The following is a 10,000-nucleotide window of genomic DNA, read 5'->3' as shown; positions in this document are numbered from 1 at the left end:
CAGCGCAGCGCAGTGCAGCGCAGCGCTAGCGACATCTGCTTGGTTTCTGCTTGACTGGCGCCAAGGCTCCCAAAGTGACTGACACTCTGGCCACGGGACCTGCTCCCTACCATCGAACCCCCACCCCCAGATCCCCCTCAAATTCCCCCTCGTGCTGCCCCCCTCCTCCTCCTCCTTCACTTCCTAACAAGTAAATATATGGCACAGTGAATAAAAATGGGCAGTGGACTCAGTGCATTAGGCCAACCAAGTGTGATAATCTGATAAAATGGTTAGATTAGTGATCCCTTTAATTGCACGGAGCATGATTAGGCAGGAAAGTGTTCATCGGTCAAATGCTGTGTCACCTTCAATTTCACACAGGCGTTGAAGTTAATGGCTGTGTGTGTCTCTTTTTTTTGTTCTGCTGGTGCATCTTATTGTTAAGTGATTTTGAGTGTGGGTGAGGGTGTCTGTGGTTATGTCTGTGCATACTTGTGTGTGTGTGTGTGTGTGTGTGCGTGTGCGTGTGCGTGTGCGCGTGTGTGTGTGTGTGTGTGTATGTGTGTGTGTGTGTGTGTGTGTGTGTGTGTGTGTGTGTGTGTGTGTGTGTGTGTGTGTTTGTGTGTTCCTGACTGACTGACTAACTGACTGACTGACTGAATGATTGATTGACTGAATGGCTGAGTGAATTAGTGAGAGAGGGTGGTGGTTGAGGACTTCCTATAGTCAACCTTGCATTAACATCCAAAACCTAAAAAAAAACAGCCTTACCTCAACCGTTTTATTGGATTATGATGACTTTTTAAACACCATTAAACTTCACAGAACAATCTTCTTTATGATCTATACAAGGCAGACCAGGGGTTCCCAGCCTTTTCCAACTTGGGGCCCACTTGACATTTTCACAAATGTTCGGGCCCACCTCTGACCCAATAAACAATATAATACTCAAATAAACCAACATAACAGCAACACACACAAAATATGGTTATGCTTTTTAGAAAATAATTTCAAGACCAACTTTGAATATTTTGAAGGCCCACAATTTGAGAATCACTGAAAATCACTATAAAATATGACTCATGGGCTATCATGGCAACATAGAAGAAGAGTGAGGTGGTTGGGCAGTTGATGGTTTGATGCTTTTGTTAGAGTCTACTCACACATGTTTTCAAGTCACTGGCTGCACTTGACTGCATAGAATGGGGTTGGCGGTTAGAACAGAAATGGCATGCTGTAATTTTAATAAAACTGCTTCTGGTGCTATTGGCTGGGTTTTAAATAGAGAGAATGTTCTAATCTTCCAGTAAAGTAAAGTAAATATGCTATCTTAACTTGTGGCAGGTTAATTTGTGTCAAATATGAATTTAGTGTCCTCTCAGTCCAGAGTGGAAAGATAACATTCAAAGGAGTAATTGGTTCTATCAAGGTGGATGGTGTTACTCTGACTCTCCCAGGGTATACAGTAACTGTGGTCAATGAAAGATTTGTTCACATAAAATCACATTTATCTTCATTTTATTCAGTGCTTCCCATTCTGTTTTCCCCCTTACAATATTATGTTATCCCCTAATTGCTATTCCCAATTCTTCCATTGATGTAAGGTCATCTCCTTTTTGTCTAAATAACATGAGGAAAAGTGCCACTAACCTGGGGTGAGTTTCTCAAAAGAGAAGTTGTTAACCTGTTAGCAACTTCGGTAGTTGTCAATGGGAAAATGTATTGAAAACAACAAAGTAGCTGATGTAGTAAGCAACTTTGGTTTTGAGAAATTCACCCCTCCTTTTTCACAGATGCTGTCAAAAATATGTGAATGAGTTGAATGGAGGACACACTGCCGTTTCATCGTTCGATGAGGTGGCTGAATGCATCTTTTGTCTTTGAGTAACATAGCCTTGGTTAAACACAGTTTGTTTAAGCCGCCATTGTGCGACAAAGGCAATGCTTAAAGATGACAAAAGGAGCTCTCCTCACATCCGTCTCTGTGTCATAGCATGTTATTACATGTTGCTTAAGAAGTAATGCAGTAATGCCCAAGAGGCATGCAAAATGGATCCTCTCAGCGGGTCATTAAAAAATCATTATCAGCTTTCTGTGACCTTTTTGTGCACAGAACAGTCTCTGTGCCTAATTTGGCATCCATTATTGATGGTCACCCATCCTCCGTCAGTACCCATGTCCACTCGTCCACTCTCAATCTCTGTCAGTCAGCCTAGTTGGATGGATACTTGTCTGGTAGCAGATTTTTTATGTCTCATACTTATGTTAACATTATATTGGCTAATTATCATATTACAATAGTGAAATTCATGTGTGACATAAGAATGATATTGATTGCTTACATTTTTAGATGCAGTTATGCCAAGGTGTGTTAGGAAATATTTTTGAAGTGTGTTGTGCATGCTGTTCTTTGCATCACTATCTTGCCACGGCATGTCACAGTAGTCCAGATGTGTAAATAGTTAGGGCTGCACGATTATGGAAAAAATCATAATCACGATTATTTTGGTCAAAATCATAATCACGATTATTAATCACGATTATTGATTTTTGCAGATTTTTTTGAAAATTATAACAAGACGAAATATAACAAAGAATGAATTACATACGGGATGAGCAAAATAAAATGAATTGTAATAATTATGTAAAGGCAATAGCATAAAACTTAAGTGGACAGATTTCTGGCCAGAAACACCAGCCTGTCAGTATGTTCTGGCTTCAAGGACGCTCTCAAAAGTAGGTCACTATTGCCACGATTAAATCACGATTAAAATCATGAGTTCGATTTCACCCTGTTATCACGATTTTGATTATTTTTCGATTAATTGTGCAGCCCTATAAATAGTGATTGCCAACCCCAGGCATACTGGTCTTTGAAGGTGAGAGTTGCTTTGAGACAAGACACAGAATGCACAGAATGCAGAAAGCATTACAGTTTCTAATTTACAAGACGCTCAGCTTCAGTGCTTCCAGAGAGCACGCAGAAGCACTTTGATGTTTAAATGTTCACTTACTTTACAATACTGTGCTATACTGTGCAGTAATACTTGCTTAAATATAAAATCAGGTGGATGGTAGCTTTAGACATTAAGTCAATATTATCAATATAAGTGTGATTCAGTCAGACTAGAAAACTTTTTTCATGTATTATTGCGTATGGCTGTGCAATATATCGAATTTAAATCATGATATCAATATTGCTGTTAAGCAATGTCAAATTTCATAATATCGAGTTGAAACAATATTTTTGTCATTTGTCTTCACTGCCAAAAGGTAGATCACGCTAAGAGCAATACATTCCCCTCCACTTGAGCCATTGCGAGCACAGGGCAAGGCAAGGCAAGGCAAGTTTATTTATATAGCGCATTTCATACACAGGTGCAACTCAATGTGCTTCACAAAGTTAACAAATGTAAATGAAAGGAAACAGGGAAGAAAGAAGGAAATGAATTAGAGTCAAAAAGCATTTAAAAACATTAAGATAAAACATAAGGTAAAAATAATAATAAAATAAAATAAAATGAAACAAATTAAATAAAAAAATAAAAATAATAAGAATAAGTAATTTAAGCTAGGGGAAAGCATCTGAGAACAGCTTTGTCTTGAGTCTAGATTTAAAGCTATCAAATTAGTGGGTGCATTTTTTATGTCATCTGGAAGCTGGTTCCAAAGCTTTGAAGCATAGAAGCTAAAGGCTGCCTCTCCACACTTTGTTTTGACTTTTGGAATCACCAGCAAATTCTTCTCCGTTGACCTTAGTGACCTAGTTGGTGCATACAGCTGAAACATATCCAGTAGATATGTGGGTCCCATTCCATTTAGTGATTTAAACACAAGTAGCATAGCCTTAAAATCAATTCTGTAGCTTACTGGGAGCCAATGCAGCGATCTTAAAAATTGGAGTAATGTGGTCGAACTTCCTTGTCTTTGTAAGAACCCTTGCAGCTGCGTTTTGTACAAGTTGAAGCTGTTTAATGGTTTTATTGGGGAGGCCAGTAAAAAGACTGTTACAGTAATCAACTTTACTAGAAATAAAGGCATGTATTAGCTTCTCCAGATCATGTTTAGACATCAGGCCCCTAAATTTAGAGACGTTTTTTATGTGATAAAAAGCAGACTTAGTAATAGCTTTCATGTGACTGTTGAAGTTTAGGTCACTGTCAATGAGGACCCCAAGATTTTTAACTGTTTCCCTTGCTTTCAGTCCCTTCGTTTCAAGGATAGTAGCAATCTTTTGTCTCTCCTCTCTTTTCCCAAATATAATTACTTCAGTTTTATCTGTGTTCAGCTGGAGGAAATTGTGAGACATCCATTTGTTAATTTGGTCCATGCAATGATAGAGTGATTCAAGGGGGGTATAGTCATTTGGGGACAGAGATAAGTAGAGCGGGCCATCATCCGCATAGCGATGGCAATTTATGGAGTTTATTCTCGATAATGTGTCCCAGTGGCAACATATACAGATTGAACAGTAGTGGTCCCCAGAATGGAGCCCTGGGGGACCCCACAATCCAGAGACATTGGTGATGAAGTATGTCTTCCAATGGCGACAAAAAAACTTCTTTGTTGTAAGTACGATTTTAACCAGTCGATCACTATGCCCGTAAAGCCAACCCAGTGTTCCAGTCTATGTAGTAGTATAGAATGATTAACTGTATCGAAAAGCAGCACTCAAATCAAGAAGTACCAAGACGGATGATTTGCCAGCATCAGAATTCAATCTTATGTCATTCATAAACTTTAATAAGAGCTGTTTCAGTGCTGTGGTAGGCACGGAAACCTGATTGAAACTTATCAAAATAGCTATTAGAGATTAGAAAAGCAGTTAATTGGTTAAAAACAATTTTCTCTATTATTTTACCCATGAATGGTAGATTGGATATGGGCCTATAAGTGCATCCAGGTTGTTCTTTTTCAGTAAGGGTTTCACAACTGCTTCTTTCAGACAGCCTGGGAATATGCCTGTTTGTAGTGAGGTGTTGATGATCTGAAGTACATCTGATGATATTAGATTTAAGATGGATTTGAAGAAGGCTGTTGGTAAAATATCTAAGTCAGATGTAGAGGAGCTAAGACTTTGTACCGTTCTATTAAGAATGTCCACATCAACTAAATGAAAATTTCTCATGAGGTTAGGATTTAACTTCACCATAGCAAGCTGGTCTGAATCTTGGGTCGGTTGCACATGTGTGAGTATGTTTGCACGTATTTTTTCAATCTTTCCTTTGAAAAAGGATGCGAACTCATTGCATTTGCTGACTGAGAGGAACTCAGAGGGCATTAGATTTGGGGGCCTTGCTAGCTTTTCCACAGTGCCAAACAGGACACGTGCATTATTAATATTTCTGTTAATTATGTCAGAGAAAAAAGATTGTCTAGCTTTAGAAATTTCTTGGTTGTATTTCGAGAGTGTGTGTTTATAGATTTGGTAGTGGACTTCAAGTTTGGATTTACGCCACTGTCTTTCAGCCCTCCTGCATTCTTGCTTTAGCAATATAACTGTGGGATTCTTTCTCCAAGGTGCTTTTTCACGTCCCACTGTTTTGATTTTTTCGGGGGCAATAACATCCATAATACGGGTCATCCTTGAATTAAAATTAACCATGAGATCATCTGCACTCTCTGAGCACAGGGCAGACTTGCTACCCAACACTCATGCAGAACACCACAGTGTGTCTCTCTTTGGCCCTCCACTCATACTACTGAATGGAGGGAGGATTGTGAATTGCTTATTGTCTTAAAATGAAATATCTTCTCAAAATATTGTGATATCAATACTGACTGAAATAATCGTGATATTGATTTTTCTCATAATCGAGCAGCCCTATTATTGCTATGGTAAAACACAGCTAAGAAGGAAACCTATTAACATACCTACAATAGAAACCTAGCTCAATAAATACTAAAGCCATTGAGCTCTCAGACACTGATGCATCAATGATTGCTTCTTGTGTATCTAGAGATGCTATTTTCTAAGATAAAAGAATAAACAAGGAATATGAGCTCATCATTGGTTTCTAAATGACAGTGTCACTTAAATGGCCTTTTTCCCCACTGAGGCATCTAAAGCAATTTACAGGTTGTAGAATATCTTCATTGTTGATTGTCTCATGTAATGGCTGATCAAACTAAATCTATACAGTCTATTTTTCATTTAAGTACATAATAGGGTAACTGTTTTCAAGTGTGGTGAAATAATAGAAAACGGAATAATATCTATCAAATGATTTTGTGTGGCTGTGTACTGTGGATAGTTGCATGTACAGTACAGCAATGGAATAATGCACAAAATAAATTAAAGTAAATCAAATGACTTAAAATCAATATAACATTGAAGAAAATGCTCTAAAACGAACTGTTCTGCAGGATATCCACAGATACCCACAGTTTAGCACTATGTTATGAGCGTTTAAAAACTTTGCAACCACAAATAACTTGGATGTGTAATATCCAGTGACAGCCTATGGGAATGATTTTGTACCCGTTTTATAAGGTGTAGTCTGCACCTGTTCGTGTAATTTCCTCCCTCGAGATGGAGAGTGTTGTTTGAGCAAAGATATACAGTAATTACAGTGCACGCATTTGTGTCTTTCAAAAAATATATTGCTTTTAATTATTGGGAGAAAAGTAGATGCAATCATTGTGAAGCTTTTAAAAAAATAAAATAAACTATTATTCCATTAATTCAGAAGGTATAGGCCTACAACAAGGTCAAGAGAGAACTAAAGAGAAAGGCAAAGAAAGAGGTTGGGAGAGAGAATGAGGCTAAGAGAGAGAGAGAGAGAGAGAGAGAGAGAGAGAGAGAGAGAGAGAGAGAGAGAGAGAGAGAGAGAGAGAGAGATGGTCAATTAAGGTGAAAATGGTTTCCCAAAGAAAGTTCCTGAAGGCTCTCTTTCCTAAATCAGCCGACGCCAGTGCGCACTTAGCTGTACCCAACGGTAAAGCAGCCATGCTATAGCTATGCCTCTCAACTAGCCACTAATTGGGATATCAATAATTAACAGGCTAATAAAGTCTGTGAATGAGTAATGCCACATGTGTGTCTCTGGGCTTTTCTCCCAAGGTAAACTCACACTCAAACATTTGTTCAGAAACTCTGAAACATCTCTGGGTTCGTTTGTTTTTTGGAGTTCTGGCGCATTGTTTTGTTTATTATTTTCTCTCTATTTTCAAAGACCATACTGTGAACATTACAGTTTGTATCAGTTGTGTGTATCAAAAGTGCTGACAGGCTTTTATTCATGTTGATGGACAACTGTAAAGAGTGCAATTCAGTTGGCTTCATCAAGACCCACTCTGAGGTATGTCTTCCTATTTTCTTTTTTTTTTTACCCCTGTATGTGAGAGTGTTTTGTCCGTCCTGTATTTATCCTGTCTTGATGATGCACGCATAAAAAGCACAGGCACTCAGTCTCAGTGGCGCTGGCTGCCATCTTTGGACGGATCTCAGTAGTCCTGAAGTTTCACGCTCTGAGCTTTAGCTCTGTGAACTCAGCAACCATCACTGATGAGATATTGGACTAATTTGCCTTATGAAGTATATTTTCCCCCTCCTGTGTCGTTGCTAATGCACCTCATCCAGCTCTGATTACCCTACTGGGTGCAGTTCACGGATTATATCTTTGTGTATTGCTATTCCCTGCACAGAAACCTCATGAAATCAAGCTGTTTCACTTCCCACAGTCTGCACTCAGCACTTCACTCCCATTCTCCGTGTTTCCTCTTACCTCTTTTGCATGGCTGAAAGGTGTATACTTGGGTAATCTTAAAAGCCATAAAATGTTTGCTGTGTTCTTAATGTTTAAGACAGATTGCTTTGATAAGATAAAAACAAATGAAAGTATTTTGCATTATGCTGGTGATGTCTGATATATTTCATACTATGGAATTGGTATAAAAATGACAGGAAGTGCTCTGATCATAGAATGTTTAGTTGTAGTCAGTCTCTTGTTCACATTTTGCAGTAGGAATATTGCATAGTCGTAAAATACTCCGTAAAAATGTGATGATTAATGGTACGATGCTGTTGAATGAGAAGGAACTTTGATAATGCTAGAGTAAGATGCTAAATTTTCAGCAAGTCAGACAGGCTATGCAATCATCAAATAAATGTAAACATGTCACATCTGTTCTGTCAACACTGTTCATTTAAATGAGTGATTGTGTTAAGTCATGCATGCCTAAGGAAACATAGCTGTTATTTATATATTTTTTCTTCTTTGTGAAATTATGATTTATTAATTTATAGCAAGCCTCAGTAGATCAACATTGGTACAAATAGGTTTTAAACCACTTTTAAAAATCTGATGTTCCTTTTAAAAGACTATCAATCCTCTGTTGTCATTGATCAAAGGGCATATTTAAAGGCATCAACAAAGACATGATGGTTTCAGTGTTCAGTCCGCAGAGCAACCCTGTATCATTACTTTAAGAAAAAACCCACAAAGATGGACGTTGCCATATTTCTTTATCGGATGAAAAGGCAATGGCAATGGGACAAAAAGAACAAAAAGATAAATGGTCTATGTGTAGCAAGCTAGCAATCCTTGTTTTTTCCATTTAGCAGATAAACGGCTGTCTTATATCCATCTAAAGGGCCTTGATGTAAAATACCGTATTTGTCTAATGAAGACAATAAGCAAGAGGTGTGTGATGCCTGACCGAATGTAGCACATTAAATGAATATGCTAATCTCTCTCTCTCTCTCTCTCTCTCTCTCTCTCTCTGTCATGTGTGCGACAGCACATGTTGTGCCATCATTAGTTTGTTCATTTCCTGACTTATTTGTGTACTTTCTTGCTTACATGCTTAACTTTATAGCATTAATCAAAATGGAAGAGGATTAAATTGTATTCCATTATAGCCGTGACTAAAATTAAGGATGTATTTTTTTTATCCGGAAGGCAAGGGATTAGACAAGTCTGGGCTGTGAGCTCCTCTTTTCTTACCGTAAAATTCACCAGTTATTCAGCATCATTAATTTCTTTGACTGTCGTCGTGGTCATGTGTTCCAGTTCATGTTTCAGACCAAGCACTTAGGAATGCGAAATAATTCATAAGACCCTCAACTTTTTTTTTTTTTTTTTTGAAACACATGGCGGACGCCCTGGAAAAGTTGGCTTGTGAGCTCCGCCACATTCTTTCTTTGGTGGCGAGGACGATGTCATCCCTTCATTGCTCACTCCAAATGTCAAGTGCTTTGTCTCCTGCCGCCACAGTGACAGCCCCAATTAGTCTTCATGCCTCATTAACAGCTCATTTTTAATCAGAATCCGGGGAGGAAAAATGATAATAAAAAAGACACACGCCACTGATGTGCATTTTAAAAGTCTACCCCATGCTGTTCCCTCAACTCAAGATGACCAAACCTTTTGACTTAAGCTCCGATTAACGACATTTAACATCGCTACATTGATTTTTCTTTCCACAGTGTGCGATGGCATATTTTTGCTAATCACTTGGCCTAGTAATTTTCAGCAAGGGTTCACGGACAGCCCATCAGAGTCTTGCATTGGGCAGTGGTCAGTGTATAATTTGGCTCTCTTGTGTCTCCTGCAAAGCCAAGTGAGTGGTTGACCATTAAAATAACAGAGAGACTGCTTTTTTGTGTCTCCTCTGTCAAGCACAAAAAAATAAATGCATTCATAACGCCTAGTTAAAACTGGATTTGAAAGCATTATTAACCTAGCACATCTGAAACAGTTCAAATATCTGTGTCATTGGATTGCTGGAATGTTTTAATGCGTACTTCCTCAAGCACAAACAAGCTGAGATGCTGAGACAAATATTATTCTAAGAAGACACCTGGTGCAGTCTCATTTAGCATAATCATACCTGAGAAAACGCTAGAGCCCCCTGGTTGTGCTCAACACACACAGAGGTCTGGGAGCATGTAGCAGGATTCCATTTCTGGACTCAAAAAAAAAACAATGGCAAACATTTATTGAGTCAATATCAATGGCAGCTCGCATTGAGGAGTCACAGGACTTAAAACACCACACACTGTTCTTTTTTTCTC

The 10,000-nt window shown here is 38.5% G+C and overlaps 1 protein-coding gene across 1 annotated transcript in view; it reads left to right on the top strand.

Annotated features, from left to right (window-relative positions):
- The first annotated feature begins 7,182 nt into the window (after positions 1–7,182).
- tenm3 (teneurin transmembrane protein 3) overlaps positions 7,183–10,000 on the top strand; it is a 499,671-nt gene continuing 496,853 nt past the window's right edge. The window contains exon 1 of the mRNA XM_063219576.1: positions 7,183–7,283. The gene's annotated coding sequence lies outside the window, so the exon portion shown is untranslated. The remainder of the gene's footprint in view (positions 7,284–10,000) is intronic.

This window comes from Engraulis encrasicolus, chromosome 16, assembly GCF_034702125.1.
Source record: "Engraulis encrasicolus isolate BLACKSEA-1 chromosome 16, IST_EnEncr_1.0, whole genome shotgun sequence".
NCBI lineage: Eukaryota > Metazoa > Chordata > Actinopteri > Clupeiformes > Engraulidae > Engraulis > Engraulis encrasicolus.
Note: the sequence above shows the minus strand (reverse complement) of the source record. Positions and strands in the feature narration are given on the sequence as shown.